This window comes from Elaeis guineensis, chromosome 11 (genome assembly GCF_000442705.2).
Source record: "Elaeis guineensis isolate ETL-2024a chromosome 11, EG11, whole genome shotgun sequence".
In the NCBI taxonomy this organism is placed as follows: Eukaryota; Viridiplantae; Streptophyta; class Magnoliopsida; order Arecales; family Arecaceae; genus Elaeis; species Elaeis guineensis.
The window spans coordinates 114474224-114481112 of record NC_026003.2 but is presented as its reverse complement, the minus strand read 5'-3'; positions in this window follow the sequence as shown (position 1 = coordinate 114481112).

Genomic DNA, 6889 nt, shown 5'->3' with positions numbered 1-6889 from the left:
ACTAGCCTTATCACTATCCATTGCCCGCCTAAGCCCACGTTTGTTCTATCAAAGAGGAGTCTACGAAGAGAGCGAGGGTCCACCAATATGACCCTTAGTTCAATAGGTGGTGGGCTGGTGGCGTTGCTTAGCCAACCCAGCACGGATTTGAAGCCGATTTGTATTGTGGATGATGGATATTCCAGTGTTGAAGGGCCATGGATCAGAGCTTCCAGCCCACTAGGCCTACCGAGTGCATGATGCCATGGAAAACAACATTATTATAAGATTTCAATAACGCACGTAAAACAATGGTAAATAAACCACTTTAATCAAAATCTTTAGTGCCGTCCCAAAACGGACCGTTCAATCAACTGCCACGAGAAACTTCCCACTCATGCCATCGTACCAAAAATAAATTAAGATTTCAATCCATATTTCTTACTACAGCTGCTTCTGAAAATAAATGACTGATGGCTGCACGTCGGACGAGAGTCCATAGAAGTTTCAAGAAGTTAGATGGCTCCAAAACTTAAGGACCACCCTTAAGCAAGCAACACATTTCTTTTTTTTTTTTTTTTTTTTTTTTGGTTCAAAATATAAAACGGTAGAAGGACTTGGGATTCTCTCTTTGAAAAAGAATCGAAGCACCAACGTCCACCAAATTTCGAACCCGGATCATTTGTATGGAAGCAAAGGCCGTTCCGCCAAACCACTCTTTCGATGATATATAATCATGTATCTGAGTCCATGATGTCTACTGTACTTGCATTCAACGATCATGGGAAAAATAAAAGTTAAGAAACCTAGATCAGACAACTTAGTTATACTATACCGGATCAAAATATCTTTTGAAATAAATATAATTGATCCAATTTTTTGAAATGAAAAAACTATATTATCTTATTATAATATATTTTGTAACACAATGTCAATGTTTGAAATATAATATCAATGTTAATTTACTTTAATTTTGTACACTATAATAAAACAATGTTATGGTATGTTTTGTATATATTAATATTTTGAAGATAATATCATATATCTATATAATATATTAAAGGAGAAGTCGGTGCTTTCTCAGTGCGATAAGTATCGCACATCCAGCATTTCATGTGTTGTTCTACCTGTCTTTCACATGTCAACCATCTAATGGTTCTTTTGTTTTACGTTTAAAATGACAAATGCTATTGCTTGAAGAAAATATTTAAAATATCAAATAATAAATGAGCCCAAAATAAAGAATGGGAATAATATCAATAAAAAAAGTAGCCATATTTGTATGTTGGTGGCAAAGACAAATTATCAGTTCTACCTATCGTCTGATGATAATATTTAAAATATGAAACAATAAATGAGTCTAAAACAGAGAATGAGGATAATATTTAAAATATCACACAATGAAAATAAAATGATAAAAAAAAGTCAAATTCACATGCTGGTGGCAGACGTAACTTGCTGATCCTGTCTGCCTCTGATTCCAACAGATTCATATTAATAACATTGGCCACTGAGAGGGATGGGGAGTATGCCGTCTGATCTAATTAATGACTGATATATTAAAAGAAAAAAAATTACACCAAAATCGTGTGCTTGAAATCTACTTACACGATGCCAGGACCAACCTGCTGGGCCATAAAGAGTGGTTTAAGAGGGAGACAAGATCTTCTGATGATTCCACCTAAATCATGGATCTATATTGCTGGATAATAGATCGTTGGAAAGAACAATAGATCGATTTGACAGGTTGACAGTGATTTTGATGAGGAGTTATAAGGAGTCACGGAGAGAGATGATGGAGGGGACTGGTCAGCAGAGAAAGACATAGAGGATCTATATATATCTTCTTCTCTAAATGATAGGAGGCAACTGTGCGTGGAAGAAGATTTTCAGTAGTGAGTTTTTTTTTTTAACGTACAATAGATCTATATCCTTACATTCTACAATCTTATCAGACTAATTGGAATGGTTGCTATAGGTATGCTGCAACTATCCGAACCCTTTACTACATCATCTGAGGAAGAAGGGAGGATTCGATAAATTTATTTTTTTTTTAAATACCATCAGAGCAATGGGAGATTGCTGTGGCAGCCTTCTTCTTCTAGAGCAAGAGGTGCCTCATTTTCCTTTCACCATCAGAGCAAGGGGGTTGCTGCATCATTTGGCAGCCTTCCTGTTCTCCTCCCACATCATTCAGGTGAAGGGTTATCATGATCAACGTGGTTGTAAAAATCATTGTTGATCCCAGGTTAGAAAGGTTGCTACCTGCGGCAGCCTTCAATTTTCAGAAATCACCATGGATGGTCCTTTACTATGCATCCATGGTGACACTAAGGAAAGGGTGGCAAGGGTTGGGACAGTTACTGGACTTCAGCCCCTCGGGTCCCTTTTTTTTCCTCCCAGATCGGATCACAGGTTCAGTTAGATCGATGAATGGGCCCGAGTAGATAGGGTGAATTTGAGAAACAGATTCGATTCGAAGAACCTGATTTTTCCCATGAGTTTGGGCTATCGGATCATGATTTATTGGGTTATTGGGCTATTGGGCTAGCTATCAAGTGATGGTTTATTGGTTATTGGATTGATTGGATTGGGGTTAGAATATTTAGGGTTAGGGTTAGAATCCTGATCGGGGTCAAGAGCAGGTGGCTTGGGGTTAGATTGGTGGTTGGATCAGCCTGTATTTTTTGACAGGATCTGACCTAGGCTTAGGATCGGGTTTGGTTCCTGCTCATAGTCGGCATCAGGTAGGTTGATTTGGGATGATGGTTGGGTTAAGCCAGATTTTTCAGATAGGGTTCACTGTGGACAGAGGGTCAAGGTTTAGGGTTCAGTTCGGGCTTACGATTAGGGTTGGATCCCGATAGACATCAACATCAAGGTGCCTGAGTTAGGGTTTGAGTTAGGGTTTGGTCGGTGGAAAGGGAACGTCGAAGGATGTTGAGGGCAGCATGCAGCAAGGGTCAAGGATAGTAAAATCCGGGCGGTGATCGGTGGATTGACGATCAGTGTGAGGAAGGATTAGGGTTTGGTCGAAGAGGGTAGTGATGGTGATGGGTTAGTGTTTAGGTTGTGGGTAGTGTTAGAATTTTGGAGGGAGGCATTGAGACATCTGAGGGTTAGGGTTGGGATGAGTAGAGCCCAAATTAGGATTATGGTTCAAATGGGGATGGCGGTTGGGAGGGATGGGGTCAGCATTGAGCTTTGGGTTAGGCTGAGATTTGGGATTTTGTAGATGGAAATGACGAGGGGGGATGTGTAGGATCCAAATTAGGGTTAGGATTTAGATGGAGATGTGGTTTTGGAAGGATTAGGGTTAGCATCGGAGCTTCGGCTAGGGCTATGGTTGGGGTTTTAGAGATGGGAGTGGCGACAAAGGAGCCTGGCAGAGAATATAGATACGGATAGTAAGGATAAAAAAAGGAGAGGAAGAAGCGAGGAATCGACGAGGTGAGGGTTGGGAAAAGAAGAAGCGAGGGAAAAGAAAAGAAGGAAAAAAAAGGGTTTGGGGGGATGGATCGGGTTTGGGTTGCGGATGTGGATGTGGAAAAGACAAGGTAAGGGCCGGGAGAGGAAGAAAGGAGGAAAAAGGAAAGAAAGAAAAAAAAAAGATTTGGGGGATGGATTGGTGGATGAGAAAAAGGAATAGAGGAAAAGATAATACCAGTAACAGCAAGCCAGCACTGGCGCAACATGCGGACGGCGGCCTTCCTTAACGGTATAGTGAGGGATGGATCCACGACTGTGGACTTCAGCGCCTTTAGTGCGAGTCCTTGATCATTGGAATCGGTGCGTAGCGGGGGGCTCCAATCGATAGCGGTGGTGAAAAGAAGTGCTGGAGGTGCAGAGGAGCACCGGAGGTAAGGGCAACAGGAGAAGTAGCATAGAGTGGATGAATGGTGGTGGGTGAGGGATCGGGATGCGAGTGGCCACTGGAGGAGTTGGGGAGTGGGAGTTGGGGTTTGGATCAACAGAAGCTTCTGAAAAAGAGAGGGGGGTGGGGTGGGAGGGGCAGGAGGAGAAGCAGCGGAGGTGAGCAACGGAGAGGGGACAAACGGAGACGGATAAGAGATCGAGATGTGAGTGACCGTCGGGGAGGGGGGTGGGGAGGGGAGGTAGGGTTTGGAGTGGTGAAAGCTTCTAGAGAGGGAGAGGGGGTGGGGTTGGAAGAAGCACCGGAGGTGAGGGTAGGAGGAAAAGTGGCGGAAAGGAGACAAATGGTGGCGGGTGAGAGATCGGAAGGTGAGCAGCCACTGGGGGTGAGTGGGTGGGAAGGGGGAGGGAGGGATAGGAGGATGGTGAAGCGATGGAAGGTTCTGGAGACAGAGAGGGTGGGTGGATATTTAAATTGATGGGTGCATAGAACATCTATGCGGTCATTGTGCATAGATGTTTTATGCGCCCCTTTATTATGCAAATGCTCCTATAAAAATATTATGTGAAAACTGATTTCATTTTAGTTTATTTTTAAAATCTAAATATTTATAATAAATAAATAATGAATAAATATAATAATATTAAATAATATTTTTTAGATAATATTTTATATAATAAATTTTTTAGATAATATGTTATAAAAGTCAGTTCTTTTTCTTTTTTTTTTAATGTTTCACTTGGTTTTGTATTAAGTGTTTGGATATACATTCATAGATACATATACATACATGCACACATGCATACATATAGGATTTGATTGAATTTAATAATGTATATTTTTTATTATTATCCATAATTTATTTAATTTTATTTTGATAAAATTAGGTATAATATATTATTCTGATACTGATTTCATATTTATTGTAATTGCAGAAATGAACTTAATTAAAATTTCTTCAATCATATTGTAAGAAATCATGGCAAAATTAGGGCTTATGGCACTGCAATATGGTTTTGAATTGCAGCATTCTGATTTTCTCAACGTCTATGTTCAGATTGCTCTTGAACTAGATGAGGAATATGAGGATGATCTATTTGAGCATACGATGATATGGGGACGGATAGGAAGAGTGCGGATTAAATTTGAAGAAGATGCGGTGAAAAAAGCGATAAAATTTTTGAAAGATACTTTTAGATTTGAAGTCGATGATCATAATTACGAAGACAAAGAATACTACAAATATCAGTATCGAAGAATCAATCAGCTTATGATGATCTTGATGTCAAATATAGAACCTTGAAACGAACTTATGATTTGATCGTTGATAAATATAGAGATTTGAAAAATGATTACGATGCATTGCAAGAGGAGGTTAACTGATATAAGAAAATATTTTGTATGGATGCCAAGTTATTGGTGGGAGAAAATTCAACATAGAATCTATCATTTTTCTCAACCTTTTGAATGTAGATATTGTGGAGAATATATTAAATCTTTTTTGTGATACAAAAATTATTGGAGATATTCAGACTTTCTCTTAAATAGCTATATAATGTTTTTTCTGCTAAATGATAAAATTTTAACTTGGATTTATTCCCTCTTTTGGACTATTCCTATGTATTTATCAGATATTTCTACACTGCTTTAATATCTCCAAGAAATAACCAGACTATTTTATTGAATGATTTTACTGAAATATATTGTATAATTTTATATTGGATAACAATATATTTTGAGAAAGAAGAAATAGAACCGTAATAAATTTTTGAATAAAAAATATATAATTTAAATTATTTTTTATTAATTAATTTGTATTATCATTATATATTTTTTTTAATTGAGTTTTTTTGGCCTGCTGCGTAGCATGGACTACTTGCTAGTTATACATTTTACTGTTATAGTATTACAATATATTACATCATCCAAATAATGTAATATAAATAGAATATATTATATAGTGATGTAACATACCATAGAAAATATGGCCAAAGGTCCAAGTTGCTGTAAAAGTGGGATACCGCTATTTCCAGGATGGACATCGAATGGTCTTCACTCAAAAGTAAGCACAAGATGATTTGACCAGTATAGACTATTCTAGATTGATGTGCATCTTATAAACAATGTTTGGCTGGCATAAGATCGTATCTAGTTCCTGTACTCCTACAAAGCACTGGCAAAGGCAATTGCGAATTCCTTTGCTACCAATTCTTGGGTGGTTTGTGTGCTTTCAAAGTTCCATAGGGGAGTATCCACCCCATTGATGTGGCACGTTTTTATATACAAATGGTCCATGAAAATATATACAAATATTTCCGACCCTCAAGCCCTTTTCTCACAGGATTAGCGTATGGAACATCTATTTTTATCAGCATTTGCAGAAGTTTAACGTAGTTGGGAGTTGTAGCCAATATCATGCTGTTGAAAGAGATGGACTGCATTGGTTTTCTTATTAAAACCTTTCTATAAATTGATTGACGAAATATTTTCAAGTTCAAGTAATCACAGAAAAAGGTGCAAAAGGCGCTGTATTCAGAATAATTGAATCCTTAGGATTTCACATGCTAGCTTGATTCACTGGAGAATTTTTTGAAATCCAATATCCCCCTACCTACCGCCATAAGTCATCACATGGTTCTCCAGGGAACAAGATACCACCAAATGGGTCAAACCGAGCCACAAAAGAAAAAATGGGGTCAACCAACCTCTGCTCTTCAAGTGAAAGGGGTCGGGTACAGTTGGTGACCATAAAAAGCTGGTTACCGATCCAAGCAAACCTTGGCCGGTAAAATAAGTCATCGCCTCCATTGATCAGATCACGATCGTCAAAAATGTCAAATGCGGTACAGGCTTGCAGCTTCGGGTTGGACAGGCCGTCTCGCGTCTTGGAAAAAACCCAAAACGCCCGTCATCGCAAAATAAAAAGAAAGCCAGCGAAAAATAAAAGAACGAACAAACGCAACGAGAGGGGGAAGGGCAAATTAGTAGAAAGAAAACAAAATATAGAAGGAAAAAAAAGACCATCGGCGTTTTCCA